The sequence below is a fragment of the Hordeum vulgare genome, chromosome 6H (assembly GCF_904849725.1).
Source record: "Hordeum vulgare subsp. vulgare chromosome 6H, MorexV3_pseudomolecules_assembly, whole genome shotgun sequence".
Classification (NCBI taxonomy): Eukaryota; Viridiplantae; Streptophyta; class Magnoliopsida; order Poales; family Poaceae; genus Hordeum; species Hordeum vulgare.
Window position 1 is genome coordinate 406,024,735 of NC_058523.1, and position 18,603 is coordinate 406,043,337.

Below are 18,603 nucleotides of genomic sequence, written 5' to 3' on the forward strand. Positions count from 1 at the left end.
CAATGCTAGTGCAAACTAACCGTGTGCAAGCATTCCAGATAATTCATGACTAGGCACAAGACGATTCGGTGCCTCTCGGAGTCTTTCAAAGATGGTTGCTTTCTACGTTTCTCCTTGGTGGATTTGAGTCGTAGGAAAGCCGTACTATTAAGAGGGGGTCCTCTTCGGAAAGGTTTGGGTGGAATCAACACGTACACATTTCCATTGCACCACCTTTCCCTTGCTTCAATTGAGATCCAACATGTTTTTCCATGTATGTGCAAAAGGACCAGCGGTAGTACCGCTGGTGCCACCTGTAGTACCGCCCTCAGGGAGGTAGTAGTTTTTTACTACCGCTCTCTGGGCATTAGTAGTTTTTTACTACCACTTAGTCGGACTTTTTGCGCATCCTTTTGCCTCGGAAGTGGTAGGCACGGTAGTAATTTATCACTACCATGGTTGGTGAACCATCGTGCAGTAGTACCGCTCCTAGCAGCGGTAGTACCGCTCTGCTAGTTCTATGAGTGGGGGTAACGGTTGGATTGTTCCCCCCACTATATAAAGGGGTCTTCTTCCCTGTGAAGCTTACCTCTCATCTCCCCAAGCTCCAATGTTGCTCCAAAGCTCATTTCTGCCCGATCTCTCTCCCTAGCCAATCAAACTTGTTAATTTCCTAGGGATTGGTTGAGAAGGCCCTGATCTAAACTTCCACCAAGAGATATTTGATTCCCCCACTGATCCCTTGTGGATCTTGTAACTCTTGGGTGTTTGAGCATCCTAGATGGTTGAGGTCACCTTGGAGCCACATTCCATTGTGGTGAAGCTTCGTGGTCTTGTTGGGAGCCTCCAAGCTTTGTGTGGAGATTGCCCCAACCTTGTTTATAAAGGTTCGGTCGCCGCCTTCAAGGGCACTGTCACAGCCCTAGGTTTCATTTGTTTGCCAAGCATTCATGCATGCATTATAAAAACTTTGATGTTTGAAATAGGAAGTGATCAAAACCCCAATGATTTGAAAAATTGACAACAAGGCAATAAAAAATTAATACCTTAAAAGGGACCAAGAAAATGTTCCAAAGACTTGGAAAAATAGTGACATAAAATAAATTTGTCAAACCAAAATTCTAGGTCACAGGAACTTTTGAAAAATGATTTTTGAGTTGACCAAATAGCTAATTGGAATGGAATTATTTTGATTCCTTCTATTTTAAAGTTTCAAAAATGTTGAAATTTTTATGTGGCATTGGATATTATTATCTCTGTCACATAATAACATTTTAGGGTTTTATTTTTGGTCAAACAATTTATTTTAAAACCTAAAAGCAAATGCCAGAAAGAAAATAAAACACAAGAAGGAAAAGAGAGAGAGAGAGAGACCTACCTGACGCTCCTGATCGGCCCAACCCACCACGGCCGCCCCTTGCTCGTCGTCTTCCCCGAGCAGCTGCGTGGCAGCAACGCGTGCGCCGGCATCCACCTCGTGCTTGCCACCTCCTGCTCGTCCCCGTCCTCATCTCCTCGCCCGGAGATGCCCCAGACCCCCATCAAGCTTATTCATCTCTCCCTGGTCTCTCCCCATCTCTCTGTCTCTCCATCTCCCCTGTCACCATTGACGCTGTAGCCAGCTCACGTCGACGATGCCCGTCCGGCCACAGAAGCGCCTCCCTGAGCTGCCCATCCTCTCCGACATGACGTGCCGCACCTCTCCGTCAAGAGAATCGAGCTGAAGCCCCTGAATCATGCTGCCACCGCCGTATTCCCCATCTCCGGTCATCGAGATCCGCCGTTGTCGATCTGCTGCCACTGGGCCTCTCCGACCCCCCCCCCCCCCCCCGATGCCAGAAATGGAACCCCCGTGAGCCCCTGCTCCTTTTCCCTCTCTTTCCCGCGCGATAGCGTTCCCCTGAGCTCCTCCGTGACGAGCCCGACTTCCGGTCGCCGCACACGCTCGTCGCCGGCACCTCTCCCGGCCATCCTAGCCCTCTTGCTACCCCCTGCGAGAACGGCCGCTTCCCCAGCATTCCGTAGACGCAAACCGCGCGACAAATGGCCCTCTGTAGCGCCGTTTAGGTCATCTCCGACGACCCTCTACTGCGGTTTTGGTCGCCGCCGGCCACATTCCGGTGAGCGTCGACGTGGCCTGGTGATTAGCGCCTAATTAGCCCCCCCACTCACTGACAGAGGGCCCCACTTGTGAGTCAAACCTCACTTAGTGCGGGTCAGCGCGGGATTAGCACCTGGGTCACTCACCAGTGGACCCCACTGGTTAGGTTTGACCTGGCTCAGGCGCTGTTGACTGGAGACACAATGCTGATGCAGTGCTGACGTAGTAATTGATTTTCTATTATAAAATAAATCCAAGAAATTTCTAAAACTTGTAAAAATCATAGAAATTAAAATATAACTCGGATGAAAATAATTTATATACGAAAAAGGATCAGAAAAATCCAAAGAATCTGATTATATAATTTTCATGGTGGTTTGGGAAAGTTAACAACACCAAATAGACAAAAGGATGAATAGGGTAAATTTAATGAATAGTTTGGAGTTGGAATTTGATTCCTATTTGAATTCCACTTCAATTACTATGATCAAACTTTGAGCTAGCAAAACCAGTACCTCAAATTGCCATCTTCATGCATGTTAAAAACAAGTTATACCTGAGCATCAGGTCGAATCAATGAAAAGGGTATCCGAAAAATACCTTGTTGAAGTGATGTTTGAATCCTGATTCAAATCCAGCTTCAACCTAAGAAATGGTAGCTATATTGGCCCTGTCACATTTCATCTCTATTTCTTGATCATGCATCATAGGGTTGCATTTCCGTGAAGTGATTGTTGTTCCTTTCTTGTTTGCCGGTGTTGTTCCCTCCCGGTAGATGATGGTTCTGACGATGTGATCGTTGACATTGATGAAGACTCATTGCTATCTTCAGACGTGTCAGGCAAGCAAACCCCCCTTGAGCATATTGATATAAACCCACTCTCTCGCTCCTGCTCTCTTTTACTACGTTAGGACAAACACGATTCAACTATACATGTTATCGGTAGTTGAACCCATTCCTCTGCATGACCTGATTTTGTCACAGTAAATAGTTGAAACCACTTAGCATGAGTAGCAACTGATTGAGCCTTGTTGTGCTTACTCATCCATGCTTGTTTACAATGCTTGCGATGCTTAGAGTCGTGTCGGGTCTGATCCATCTGGATGATGAATCGAAATGGTTGTGATCATGTCCTATAGTGTGAGAATAAAAGTGTGAATCCTATTTGGTAAAGGTAGCGATGAGAGGCCATGTAGGAGTACATGGTGGGTTGTCTCATTGGGACCGTCCTTAAGAACTGAGTTCTGTGTATGTTATCCAAGACAAGATACTACCACACATTGGGATACTTAATTGACCCTCTTGGCTTATTAATCGCCTAGATCTCTATCCAGGAGTTGCAACTAGTTTCTGGTGTTTGTAGGAAAAGTGTTGGCGGTCGTGTTTAGCTCTGCCCGACGGGGTAGGCTTCTCTGTGGTAGATACACAGTGGCACGGTGTACCAAGTGGCACCCGGATGGTGGGCTTGGGAACCCTGCGCACATCGTTTGGGGCCGTAGAGGAAACCTCGGCGGGACTTCCATGCGGGTTCAGTCTCAAATAGGCGATAAACCTGGACTAGGGTCTTGTGTGGTTAATGGTCGTGGCCGACACCCATGCCAGTGCTTCCGCTTGAAGGTTGCCGAGATGCATGACGTGCACATGGTGATAAGTGGTGGGAGCGTGTGTGAAGAAGTATACCCCTACAGAGTGATTTAATCTGTTCGAATAGCCGCGTCCTCGGATATGGACTACTTGGAAGCATTACGTGGTACATAGACAACTTAAATGGATACTCCGAAACATGCAAGATAAGTGTGAGTGCTATGGAAGGCTTCTCGTAGGAAGACGAGAGTGGATCCATAGTGGTGTATGGAATTGGTGAATATGTGGACTCGTGTGTGCTATCCCACCTCAAAGAAAGAACTTGTAGTCGTAGTACAGGTTAGCCAAGAGTCAAAGATGGCTTGCTGTAATCAAACCCCACAATCCTTCCATTGAAACATGATGCATATGTAGATAGTTCTGATGTAAGTCTTGCTGAGTACCTTTGTACTCACTGTTGCTTTAATTATGTTCTGCAAAGAAGATTTAGTCTCTTTAAAAGGTTCTACGTGACGTGTTCGATGTTGACCGGAATAGCTTGGGAATCCCAGACAGAGGTCTGTCTCCTTTGTAGTGTCGTAGTAGCTTTTCAGGCTCTTCCAGCCACTTTTAGTAGATGTCTGTACCCACACATGATTTTCTTCCACTTGTTGTTTGTATGACTTGAGTGTCGGGTCACGGGACCCCTGTTTGTAATAACACACTATGTTGATTCTTATGAGTCCTTAATAAAAGCTTGAGTCATAGAGTTATGTTGTGATGCCATGTTGTATCTACACATATCGTGCATATTGTGTGTATATTATGAAATGCATTATATGTGTGGGATTCGACACCTAGTTGTGTGCCTTTAGCAGTACTCTTTACAGGGAAATGCCTCTTTGTGCTTCTATCGATCCTTGGTAGCTTGCTACTGCTCTAGACACATTGATTGACCGACGTGTATCCTTCTTTGCTGCTGTGTCTGTCCCCTCGGGGAGATGTCACGCGGTGTAATGGAGTCCTTGTAGATTGCTACGACTCGTCTACACACGTTGTTGATCGACACCTGCCTTGCTGGGTTATGTATGCCTATCCATGTATGTATGTACCGCTTGGGTTTATAACTAGTCATGTCGACCCGGGTTCTTTGTCATTTGAACGCTAGCAACATATTCATATACGTGAGCCAAAAGACGCAAACGGTCCCGGCCAAGGTAAGGTGGCAGCTGTGGAGTTTACCGTGCGTGAGGCCGCAAAGTGATGTGATGTGTTACATGCTAGGTTCTTATGGCTCAGGATCGGGGTCCCGACAGCTTTGGTAGCAGAGCTTGACTGCCTGTAGGATAATCAAGCCAAACTGGTCGATGTTGAGTCTAGCAACTCTTTAGTTATATAAGGGAATTGTTTGTGGAAGGGAACGTAAGGCTCTGTTTACTCCTTTCCTTGTGTCATTCTTATTCTGAGTCACCCTCTTCTATATTCTACGGGGTTTAAGAATTAGGCTTTCTCATCTATTCATTAGGTTGACGAGTTACTATGTTGGAGACTTATAGAAAAGTTGTTGTCTTCCTGGATCAGTGTCTCCATAAGAATTCAATTTTTGTGTTGTTAGTTTTCTTGCAGGTTGCCTCATATTTCATGCCCGTACAGCCGTATGCTGTCCGAGGTTTCCAAAGTTCCCATATAATCTGATGCAATTGCAAATTCCTTCCTGTTTTTTCCAATGTCTTTGGCCAGACAAAGCACACTAATAATTGTGATGAGGTACTTTATTACCTTGACCTATTGTTGAAGTATTAGGAAACCATGTCACCTCGAAAACCACCCAATAGTCTAGATGTGCTCTATGTTCCAGTGTGATAATTCTGGCCATCATTTTTGGAAACATCTCGTGATGTTATTTAGTTTTTAGGTATTCTATTTATGGGTCTTTGAATCCAACGATCATTCTGCTCATCTCTGTTGATATTGTTGCTAGTTCCTTTAGAATGATTAGTAACCTTGTTGTAGCTCCCAAGGTTCATGGTATATCATTCTTCCAACACCATGAATCATCTTTGGCAGAAGTTCTCCGTGAACTAAAGATCATAACAAGAGTGTTCGTGATGAGTTCTCTAGTCCATATTGTGATTCTGCCAACTCCGCCCTTCTGCATGGGTTAACTGGAAGAATTATGTTGAACTCGTTCGACACGCTAAACTATGCATCCACAACTCAAGAAATCATGTGCTCTTGAGTTGGCCCTACCTAGTTGTATTCTGACCTTCTTTTATGAAAGGATAGTCAAGAGTATTTGTGCATTCATGTCATTGATGTCTTCTATTTCGTGGTCTGTCAAGTTGTTCTACTCTCGAATGACTCGGAGAAGCAAACTCTAGTACCACATCCATTTCTTGGATTGGGTCAAAGTAGTTATACTCTGCAGATCAAAATGCCAACCCAGACTTTGTTCTGTTCTATCTTGGAGTATTACCCTCTTTTTGTCAAGAGTGTTGTGAGAATTGCACCATCTCTTAGGAACTCTTGATGTAGTGATACTTCTCGCTATCATTGTTCATCCCTCGGTTTTCCTGTTGGTTGTAACCGGAATATCGACAAGTGAACCATGATGTGTGAAATCAATACTCCTAGCAGTGTCATTGTTTAGTAGTTAATGGACAATAAATTCACTCTTATGGTGATGGTGATTGAATCGTCATCCTAAGACTGAGTGTGCTACCTAGTCCATGTTTCATGGTGCACTTTTCGATCAATGAGTTTGGATTCTGTCAATCCCTCGCTCTATTGATCACATCATCTTTCCCTGAAAAGCGAGATTGTTCCCGAGCTTAATAATATATCGGTGGTTCGTGATTTTCCAAATATCTTCTCGGAAGTATTACCAGGTTGTTTCCTGACTGTTATGATAGAGCTCGTGATCAAGTTGGTTTCTCTATAAGCCATCTTCTCCAAGAATCCGTATTGGATACCCCGAGCTAGTTGGTTAAGCTAAACAACAACTTGGGAGTTGGAAGATAAAAGCTTCGCCTAAACTTAGTTCAATTTAAAGGGATATTTTTCCTGTTGTGTGAGTCTGAAGAACATGATATTGTGATCGGCTGATTCGTGTGATCAATTGTTGCATATATTATCTTGTCCAATCTCGATTTGAGTATGGGTTATTGTCAAATCAAACTCAGAACCAAAGATTTTCGTAGCGGTGTCTTACTCAGGGTTTTCCTTGAGCCTACACTATTGTATTCTTTGATCTGACTAATGCTATTATCTTGCTCACATAGTGGTGGAAATCCATTTACATGGGTATCTTGATGAATTGTTGTTGAGCCCAACGGCAACATTCTCATTTGTTCCATGATCTATGTTGGACATTAAGCTAGTGCTGGAAACTTTGTAGACATTGTCTTCCTGTCTCGTGCACGAGGTATATGTTAGGTGTAAGAAGTGAATTCCTCTAATTCATGTGCATCTGATGCAAGTTGTCGCCGTGAATCCGAGAAAAGTTAATTTGTTATTTTCGGAATCATCTCAAGTCAGTCATGCACGTGCGAAGTATTCGATGGTCTGAGAGATTAGCTACCTCCATTCCATATGTATCTCCTAGCACACCAAGCCACTGATTGATTTGTTCAAGGAAAAGAAGTTAAGTGCCATTCCTGAAGGTACCACACGGACTTTCACATGGCTTCGTCATCCGCAATGATGGTTCCCAAACCAGAACGTGGTAGTGTTTGTTGTAAGACTTTTCATGTGTTCATCATTGTCTTGGGTAGTGTGTTCACGTGGGTCTTGCAATCCAGCTCATGTTTTGGAGTTGTACTCCGTAGTTCATTTCCTGAGAATCTTGCAACATTATCCCGTCGATTTGTGTTGCAAACTTTCTTTTGAGACATGCTAAGTCTGAAGCATCGTGTCACCAACCGGAGCTGAATCTCAGGCAGTTAAAATGGTTGGAACTTTCCCCAAGAATTGTAATATTGGTCTCTATGTAACCCGGTAAAGTGATGTAATGGCTAACACACCTAGCCGGAAGACTTGATATTATAATATCTTGCATGAGCAATCTTAGTCATCTTCCGTGAGGTTTTTGTATGACTAATTTTGGAAGTTGTTCCTCATGGACTTCCTTTGAGCCCCGAAGTCCGACCTATACTTGATGTGCTAAATATAAAGCATGACCTATACTTGGGTTGTGCTAGTACATCAAGGAGAACATTAGAAGCGGAGTGCTAAATGTCTCTCGGTCGATCAACCTGATTTCGTTCCCTTGGCACAACTAAGGTGAAATCTGAGGAAGTGTTGTCTTCCTTTGCATCTGCATCCTCCATCACTGTTCATCATAGTAGTAAGATGTGACACCAAGATCTTGGCACGGATGTTGGTAAACTTTGATGAATATGGAAATGCCCAAGTTCTTGAGAGCATGCTCAGACACTAGGTTATATCCTCGGTAGTAATTGGAATGTGCCTTCCGTTTGCTGAGTTGTTCTATAACCCTAGTTTCTTTCCAACCTGAGTATGCCATTCTTTCAAATTCCTTCGAACAATCATTTGTGAGTTTCCTTACTCTGGTATGAAGAGTTTCAATGATCTTAGGATCAAAAGTAATTCTTTTTGCCACTTAAAGGAATACCTCTAGGAGTCATCTTCCACGGTGCCCCGTTATGGTATGAATGGTAACTTAATCCTCGCTACTTTGAAACCTCGTCATCATCTGTCTTAAGCGTGGATTTGTTGCCTACCAATTGAACCTCTGTTATATGTCCCATTTCCTCATCCGTGTTATGTGTGTTGTGTTTCAGCTCAAGGGACGTTTCTATGTCTCATTCTAAAAGTTGATCTTGAGTTGCTCCATCTTTGAGGAGATCGAATCTTGTAAAGTCTTCCTGTTCTTTTGTCGTCGAGCTAGATGAAGACCTCAAAGACAAAGATGTCAAGATCAACATGATGCGATGAATCAATATCCTCGAGAGGTGCAAATGGATCGTGAAGATTGTGATAGTCTAGTGCCCCTCTTCCTCTTCCCGACTACGCTAGAATCTCGGTACGAGATTCTTGTTTAGTGGGGGTGAGTTTTCACAGCCCTAGCTTTCATTTGTTTGCCAAGCATTCATGCATGCATTATAAAAACTTTGATGTGTGAAATAGGAAGTGATCAAAACCCCAATGATTTTAAAAATAGACAACAAGGCAATAAAAAATTAATACCTTAAAAGGGACCAAGAAAATGTTCCAAAGACTTGGCAAAATAGTAATATAAAATAAATTTGTCAAACCAAAATTCTAGGTCACAGGAACTTTTGAAAAAGGATTTTTGAGTTGACCAAATAGCTAATTGGAATGGAATTATTTTGATTCCTTCTATTTTAAAGTTTCGAAAATATTGAAACTTTTATGTGGCATTGGATATTATTATCTCTATCACATAATAACATTTTAGGGTTTTATTTTTGGTCAAATAATTCATTTTAAAACCTAAAAGCAAATGCCAGAAAGAAAATAAAACAGAAGAAGGAATGCGAGAGAGAGACCTACCTGACGCTCCTGGTCGGCTCAGCCCACCAGGGGCTCCCCTTGCTCGTCGTCTTCCTCGAGCAGCTGCGTGCCAGCAGCGCGTGCGCCGGCCTCCACCTCGTGCTTGCCACCTCCTGCTTGCCACCTCCTGCTCGTCCCCGTCCTCATCTCCTCGCCCGGAGATGCCCCAGACCCCCCTCGAGCTCATTCCTCTCTCCCTGGTCTGTCCCCATCTCTCTGTCTCTCCATCTCCCTGTTGCCATTGACGCCGTAGCCAGCTCACCGTCGACGACGCCCCTCCGGCCACAGAAGCGCCTCCCTGAGCTGCCCATCCTCTCCGCCATGACGTGCCACTGCTCTCCGTCGAGAGAATCGAGCCAAAGCCCCTGAATCGAGCTGCCACTGCCGTCTTCCACATCTCCGGTCACCGAGATCCACCGCCGTCGATCTGCTGCCATCCGGCCTCTCTGACCCCCCCCCCCCGATGCCAGAAATGGAACCCCCGTGAGCCCGTGCTCCTTTTCTCTCTCTTTCCTGCGCGATAGCTTTCCCCTGAGCTCCTCCCCGATGAGCCCGACTTCCGACCGCCGTGCACACTCGTCGCCGGCACCTCTCCCGGCCACCCTAGCCCTCTTGCTACCCCCTGCGAGAACGACCGCTTCCCCAGCAACATGTAGATGCAAACCGCGCGGCAAATGGCCCTCTGTAGCACCGTTTAGGTCATCTCCAGTGACCCTCCGCCGCGGTTTTGGTCGCCGCCGGCCACATTCCGGTGAGGGTCGACGTGGCCTGGTGATTAGCGCCTAATTAGCCCCCCCAGTCACTGACAGAGGGCCCCACTTGTGAGTCAAACCTCACTTAGTGCGGGTCAGCGCGAGATTAGCACCTGGGTCACTGACCAGTGGACCCCACTGGTCAGGTTTGACCTGGCCCACCCGCTGTTGACTGCTGACGCAATACTGACGCAGTAATTGATTTTCTATTATAAAATAAATCCAGGAAATTTCTAAAACTTGTAAAATCATAGAAGTTAAAATATAACTCGGATGAAAATAATTTATATATGAAAAAGGATCAGAAAAATCCAAAGAATCTGATTATGGAACTTTCATGCTGGTTTGAGAAAGTTAAAAACACCAAATAGGCAAAATGATGAATAGGGTAAATTTAACGAATAGTTTGGAGTTGGAAGTTGATTCCTATTTGAATTCCACTTCAATTACTATGATCAAACTTTGAGCTAGCAAAACCAGTACCTCAAATTGCCATCTTCATGCATGTTAAAAACAAGTTATACCGAAGCATCGAGTCGAATCAATTAAAAGGGTATCCGGAAAATACCTTGTTGAATTGATGTTTGAATCATGATTCAAATCCAGCTTCAACCTAAGAAATGGTAGCTATATTGGCCCTGTCACATTTCATCTCTATTTCTTGATCATGCATCATAGTGTTGCATTTCCGTGAAGTGATTGTTGTTCCTTTCTTGTTTGACGATGTTGTTTCCTCCCGGTATATGATGGTTCCGACGATGTGATCGTTGACATTGATGAAGACTCATTGCTATCTTCAGACGTGTCAGGCAAGCAAACCCCCCTTGAGCATATTGATATAAACCCACTCTCTCGCTCCTGCTCTCTTTTACTACATTAGGACAAAGATGATTCAACTGTACATGTTATCGGTAGTTGAACCCATTCCTATGCATGACCTGATTTTGTCACAGTAAATAGTTGAAACCACTTAGCATGAGTAGAAACTGCTTGAGCCTTGTTGTGCTTACTCATCCATACTTGTTTACAATGCCTGCTATGCTCAGAGTCGTGTCGGGTCTGATCCATCTGGATGGTGAATCGAAATGGTTGTGATCATGTCCTACAGTGTGAGAGTAAAAGTGTGAATCCGATTTGGTAAAGGTAGCGATGAGAGGCCATGTAGGAGTACATGATGGGTTGTCTCATTGGGACCGTCCTTAAGAACTGAGTTCTATGTATGTTATCCAAGACAAGATACTACCACACATTGGGATACTTAATTGACTCTCTTGGCTTATTAATCGCCAAGATATCTGTCCAGGAGTTGCAACTAGTTTCTGGTGTTTGTAGGAGAAGTGTTGGCGGCCGTGTTTAGCTCTGCCCAACGGGGTAGGCTTCTCTGCGGTAGATACACAGTGGCACGGTGTACCAAGTGGCACCCAGATTGTGGGCTTGGGAACCCTGTGCACATCATTTGGGGTCGTAGAGGAAACCTCGGTCGGACTTTCTTGCGGGTTCAGCCTCAAATAGGCGATAAACCTGGACTAGGGTCTTGTGTGGTTAACGGTTGTGGCCGACACCCACGCTAGTGCTTCCGCTTGAAGGTTGCTGAGATGCATGAAGTGCACATGGTGATAAGTGGTGGGAGCGTGTGTGAAGAAGTATACCCCTGCAGGGTGATTTAATCTGTTCGAATAGCCGCATCCTCGGATATGGACTACTTGGAAGCATTACGTGGTACATAGACAACTTAAATGGATACTCTAAAACATGCAAGATAAGTGTGGGTGCTATGGAAGGCTTCTCGTAGGAAGACAAGAGTGGATCCATAGTGGTGTATTGAATTGGTGAATATGTGGACTCGTGTGCGCTATCCCACCTCAAAGAAAGAACTTGTAGTCATAGTACAGGTTAGCCAAGAGTCAAAGATGGCTTGCTGTAATCAAACCCCACAATCCTTGCATTGAAACATGATGCATATGGACATAGTTCTGATGTAAGTCTTGTTGAGTACCTTTGTACTCGTTGTTGCTTTTATTATGTTTTGTAGAGAAGATTTAGTCTCTTTAAAAGGTTCTACGCTTCGTGTTCGACGTTGACCGGAATAGCTTGGGAATACCAGACAGAGGTCTGGCTCCTTTGGTAGGGTCGTAGTAGCTTTTCAGGCTCTTCCACCCACTTTTAGTAGATGTCTATACCGAGACATGATTTGCTTCCGCTTGTTGTTTGTATGACTTGAGTGTCGGGTCACGGGACCCCTGTTTGTAATAACACACTATGTTGATTCGTATGAGTCCTTAATAAAAGCTTGAGTCATAATATTATGTTGTGATGCCATGTTGTATCTACACATATCGTGCATATTGTGTGTATGATATGAAATGCATTATATGTGTGGGATTCGACACCTAGTTGTGTGCCTTTAGCAGTACTCTTTACAGGGAAATGCCTCTTTGTGCTTCTATCGAACCTTGGTAGCTTGCTACTGCTCTAGGCACATTGATTGACCAACGTGTATCCTTCTTTGCTGTTGTGTTTGTCCCCTCGGGGAAATGTCACGCGGTGTAATGGAGTCCTTGTAGCATGCCACGACTCGTCTACACACGCTGTTGATCGACACCTGCCTTGCTGGGTTATGTATGCCTGTCCCTTTACGGATGTACTGCTAGGGTTTATAACTAGTCATGTCGACCCAGGTTCTTTGTCGTTTGAACGCTAGAAACATATTCATATACGTGAGCCAAAACACGCAAACGGTCCCGGCCAAGGTAAGGTGGCAGCCGTGGAGTTTACCGTACGTGAGGCCGCAAAGTGATGTGATGTGTTACAGGCTAGGTTCTTATGACTCAGGATTGGGGTCCCGACAGACACCAATAGTGGAATCACGTCATCTCGCATTGTGTGAGGGTGTGAGGAGAATACGGTGGCCCTAGTGGCTTCTTGGGGAGCATTGTGCCTCCACACCGCTCCAACGAAGACATACTTCCTGTCAAAGGGAAGGAACTTCGGTAACACATCCTCGTCTCCACCGGTTCCTCTTGCGGTTATCTCTTACCTTTACTTTGTGTCTATTATTGTTGTGGTGTATTCTTTGCTTGCACTTGTTGTCGTGGTTGTTAGCATCATATAGGTTGCTCACCTAGCTGTTCATCTAGGGAACCTTTTGGTGCTAACCCTGATTTGTTAAGAAGTGCTAAAAATCGGTAGTTGCCTATTCACCCCCCTAGTCAACCATATCGATCCTTTCAATTGGTATCAGAGCCACGTCTCTTTATTAAGGGTTTCACAACCCGAAGAGTATGGTTGATGATAGTGAGGTTGGGCACGAAGTGCCCGAGGCCGCGGAGTTGAGTTCGATCACACGGGATGACTTGAATGAGGCTATGGCCTCACTCAAGACGTCCATGATGACCAAAGTCAAGTCCATGCTTAAATAATTACTTGAGGGGATGAAGAATTCTCCCAAACCGTTGCTTGTGGCTAAACCCACCACATCAGAATCGGAGGCCAATTCCAGAAAGTAAACGGCTAAAGGTACTTGAACTTCTTCCCCTCTTGACAAGAATGGGATGAGAACCTTTGCCTCGGTTCCTCCTCCCTTGGTCCATGGAGGACCGGTCCCTACACCGCATATTAATAACCTGGGTCCTCCTAAACTTTTTAAAGGTGATTTTGCTAAGTAGGTCTTTTCCACTAAGTCTCATTTGAATCACGGCTCAACAAATCTTTGGAGAATCATCGAACACGGCTTTTACCCTAATGATCCAAACAAGTTCACTCCAAGAGAAGAGGCGGACAATCAATACAATCATTCCGTGTTGTTCATCCTTCAGTCCGTGGTTCCTCCTGAAGATCTACCTCACTTGCGCCCATTCACCCGTGCAAAGGATTGTTGGGAGCACATCATGGTGTTATACAAGGGGATATCAAACATTCAAAGGTCCAACTTTGAAGATGAGGACCCCTGTGATCTCTATCAAAGGGAGACCGCTCTAACCGTGGATATCCAAGACCATGGGAGCAAGGATACGGATGACACTTGGATCAAGCGCAAGTTTCTCAAGGCCATCACGCCATTCAACAAAGCCATGTCCTCCGTCATTCGTCAAAGGCCACATTTCCACTCCTTGACCTCATGCGAAGTGTTGGATGAGTTCATTGCCATGGATATTATGAACAAGACCACCGACAATGATCTTTCTCGTGTCGGGTCGAAGAAATCCTCACCCAACCTTTCCTTGAGAGCCAAGGTCATTTTGCATGAAGAAGAGGAAGAGGAAGAAGATGGTTGCCCCGAATACACAAAGTATGCTTATCACGAGGACATGGCTCTTGCATCTAGACAGTTTTGGGGCAACAAGAGAAACTCAAAGCCCAACTTCTCCAAGAACAATTCAAGTGGGCCCAAGAACAAGCAACGAGTAAGGACATGCTACAGTTGCGACAATGTGAGTAACTTTGTGGCAGATTGTCCTTATGAGAAGAGGGAAGACAACGGGGGCAAGCTCATTCGCAAAGACAGAGCCAAGTCCTTCCCAAGCAAGAGCACCTTCACCAAGAAGACTCCTCCAAGGGGTTTGGTGGTCCATGAAGAGTACACCTCCGATGATAACGAAGATGATACATGCCGTGAGGGGATGGTAGGGACTACCATGACCATTGGCACTTCCTCCCCAAGGTGTCTCTCTTCGACACCACCAACGAGAACCGCATCGCCAAGTGCCTCATGGCCAAAAGTATCAATAAGGTAACCCCCAACATCAAGACCACTATCACTACTTCTCCTTCTTTGTTAGATTGTGTAGATAATAGTGAAGTATTGGAGCTTGATGAGAATGAGTTTGACAAATTCCTGTGTAAGATGAAAGGTGAATCCAAGAAGCACTATGTTGCTCTTTTGGAACAACTTGGTGAGGCCAATGATCTCCTTGACGCTCATCAGGATACTATGTCCAAGTTGGAAGAACATAGTCGTGATTACGCCGATGAGATTGTGGAACTATCCATTGCTCTAGAGGAATAGTTGGTCTTTGTTTGGCTCTTGAGGAGTCACACAACGTTGATCATGCTAAATTACAAAAAGATCTTGATCATGCTATTGTTCTTACACGTGTGCTTAAATCCAAGAAAGTTGCTCTTGGGGTTGGCCATGATAGACTCAAGGAAGAATTTGACCCACTTTAAAAGGCCCACAAGGTCTTGAAAGGTTCTCATTTCTCTCTTAAGGAGTCTCATGATCAACTCCAAGTAAAACTAACCAAGGAGATTTCTACTTAACCTCCTGTTGTTCTAATTGAAAATGCTTGTGCTACTAACCCTTGTTGTGAGCATGTGCATCTTGTGGAGGTGAATGCCAAGTTGAAAGAACAACTTGAAAAGGGCCTTGTGTCATGCATGTAAGGCGAGAAGAATCTAAATGACCTTTTCAGTAATCAAAAGGAAGTATTACGAAAGGAAGGACTTGGGTTTGCACCCAAGTCTAAAAAGAAAAAGAAAAACAAGACCATGCTTTCTCCCCCTCTTAAGGACACCTTTGTCAAAGAGGGTGAGAGTACTCATAATAAGATGAAGAACAAGGAAGGGGTGACAATGCCAAGAAGGGAAAAACCACCTCTACCAACAAACTCGGCGACTTTAACCCCTCTTATGTTTTGTGCTGTGCTAGTGATGGGCATGTTTATGCCAAATTTGCTGGTTCTTATTATGAGTACATTGAATGGGATATTTGGGTTCCTAAGACCCTTGTTTCTAACATCAAATGACCCATTCAAGAATGGGTACCTAAATCCAAGCATTGACCTCTTGTAGGAGATTGCTTCCGGTGGAGTGTCATGGTTGCTCGACAGTGGAGCCAGAAATCATATGACAGGGAGGAAGGACTTGGTGGTGGATGTGCATCCAATTCCTTCTATGCCCACCCATGTCCAATTTGCTGATGCCTCAACATCTAAGGTAATGGGATTTGGCAAGGTGGTCATCTCTCAAGATTTATCTATAAAGAAGGTCATGCTTGTAGAGTCCCTTGCATACAATTTGCTTTCTGTTTGTCAGCTTGTAATTATGGGCTTTGCCACATTCTTTAATCTTGATAATGTGGCCCTTTTGTGGAGCAATACTCTTAAAGTAGCCTTTGTTGGACATGTCGAGACCGGTCTCTATGTGGTGAACTTTTCGGAGGGACCTACTAAGATCGCGACTTGTCTAATGGCTAAAGTTGATGCGGGTTGGCTTTGGAAGTGCCGGCTAGTCCATGTCAATATGAGATCTTTGCAAAGTCTCCTCACAGGGGACCACGTTCGTGGACTAACAAATGTGAGTTTTGCCATAACCGTGTGTCGTGGGAATGAACCTGACAGTAGAGGTGTAGGGTACAAATGGAGAGGGCAGAGTTCTAGCTACGGCAAGCTTGTATGCAAAATGTATGAGTTCAGGCCCCTCACATAGAGGTAACAGCCCTACGTCTCAGTTCTCGGGAGCTCTTGTAGTGTGGAATGTGTGATACAGGGGGTGCGAATCCTTGTGCGAGAGTGGAGGGGTGGCTTATATGGAGTGCGCTACCCCTCATCAAGGCCCGAGCATCTAAGGGTTCGATCATATGGGTTTAAAGGTGTACGTTACTAATAACGTATGTATGCAATTAATTTTATTCATGATCATCAGCCGAACGCTCGCCCATTGGCCTCCCTGGAGGTGGCTCCTGATCTTATGTGCCGATTGGTGTCTTCCGAGTGGAAGTTTCTTTCTCGAGTGGGGGGTAATATCTTCCGAGTGACTTCTTACCGAGTGACTTTCTAGATGCCATGACCAGCAAGTCCGAATCTTCTTTGTGACCCTCCTGCTAATAATGAGGTACCCTTAGGGAGGACACTTATGTCAGGCATATGACCCTACCCTAGGTACATATCCCCATCATTAGCCCCCAAATGGATCGGGGTTCGAGTGAGGAAGTGGTCGATGCGGATTTTGTCGAGCCATACTGATCTTGAACATACTTCTCGGTTTGATAAAACTTCCCGTCGACTGAAATCTTCTTCATTCACCTTGATCGATTCCGTTGTGAAGCATGTCCGAGTGAATTTAAGTGCTTGAAGTTAATCCGACTGACTGACGAGATCTTGGGATGTGACGGATCACTTCGTCAGGTCCGGATTTCACGGGATTCGAAATTTCGGGTTCCGCACGCTGCATGGTGATGATGCAGCCGCTAGGGAAAGTGGGGTAACAATGCCTCGATTATCGTGTTGTCATTATCGTCATGCGTCACATCTCCTGTGTTATCGGGATAGGCACAGATCTGGGGGTCCACCAGTTAGTGACTCACTCGGGCGATTATATAAATCTGGCTGGTGCTAGGGTTGAGGCAGTGCTTTCCCCTGATTCTTCCTCGCCTCCTCTCCACCTCTGCTTTGCAAGCTGCTTGCATTCGTCTCGGCTGCTGCGGCAATGACAAAGGGGAAGATAACCAAGCTCGAGCGCACCAAGAAGGGCGGGAAATCGAAGAAAACAGGCGGTCGAACTGCGCTGCTGCCGGGGTGGATTTAGGTAGACTTTCTCCCGTCCACCATCAAGAAGGAGTACATCTTGGAGCTTGTGGATCATGGGATGGTGGCCGAAAAATCTTGGAGGCTCCCAAAAGGAGAGCTCGATCGGAGCCCCGCAAAGGGGAACGAGTCCTTTGCCTGACCCATATTGAGCGAGGTTTCTCTCTGCCCCCGCATCCTTTTATTCACGGCTTTCTCTATTATTTCGGAGCAAAACTTCATGACCTCCCTCCAAACACCATTGCGTATCTCTCTGCATTTGTCACACTGTGCGAGTGCTTCATGGGTTGTCCTCCTCACTGGGGACTATTCAAGCACATCTTCTCTCTGCGTTCCCAAACAGTGAAGAAAGCGAACCGGAGTGATAGTAGGACTCATGTCATCTAGTTATGCGGCGGCCTAGGGATCCAAAAGAGGGGTAGGAGTATGTATCCCAAAATGACCCCTTCCTGAATCAGTCCGGAATTGGCAGTCGACATGGATCTATTGCAATGATGTTGCGTTTCCGAACATGTTGACTGGCCTTCCTCCTTTCACCTTGGATCTTCCAACTACTCCTAGGTCGATAAATGTGTTCGAAGTTGAGCAGACTGAGGTGGAGATGTTGGTAGCTGAGGTGATTAACTTGGTTCGAGGTGGAATGACGGGAATGGATCTGCTCAAGATGTTCCTTGACTGACGCATCCAGCCTCTCTAGGCGAGAGACCACGCCATGTGGGAGTACTCGGGCCCTCAGGACTCCACTCGGTTGCATCCCGAGGAGGTTTCGTAAGAAACCGTAGCCCAGCGCATCAAGAGCATCACCGGACCTTGTGACTATCCTATAGGAACCAAGCGGGTTGCACCTTATTCTGTTGAGAACAAACCATGAAAACGGGTACGTTATATCCTTTCCGAGTGCTTTCATGTCTCTATCGAGTGACTGGATATTTGATCGAATGATTTTGCTACTTTTGTTCCTTGTAGGAGTGGACGAACTTGCATTCTCCCGTACCTAACGGGGATCAGTTTGACATCAGAGGGGAAAGTGAAGGTGGAAGTATCGACATCAATTACACTAATGATAAGGAAGAGAGTGAAGATGACTCGGATGACAGTGAGGAAGAAAATCAGTCTCCTTCATGCCCCGAATCACGGTCCAAGCATTGC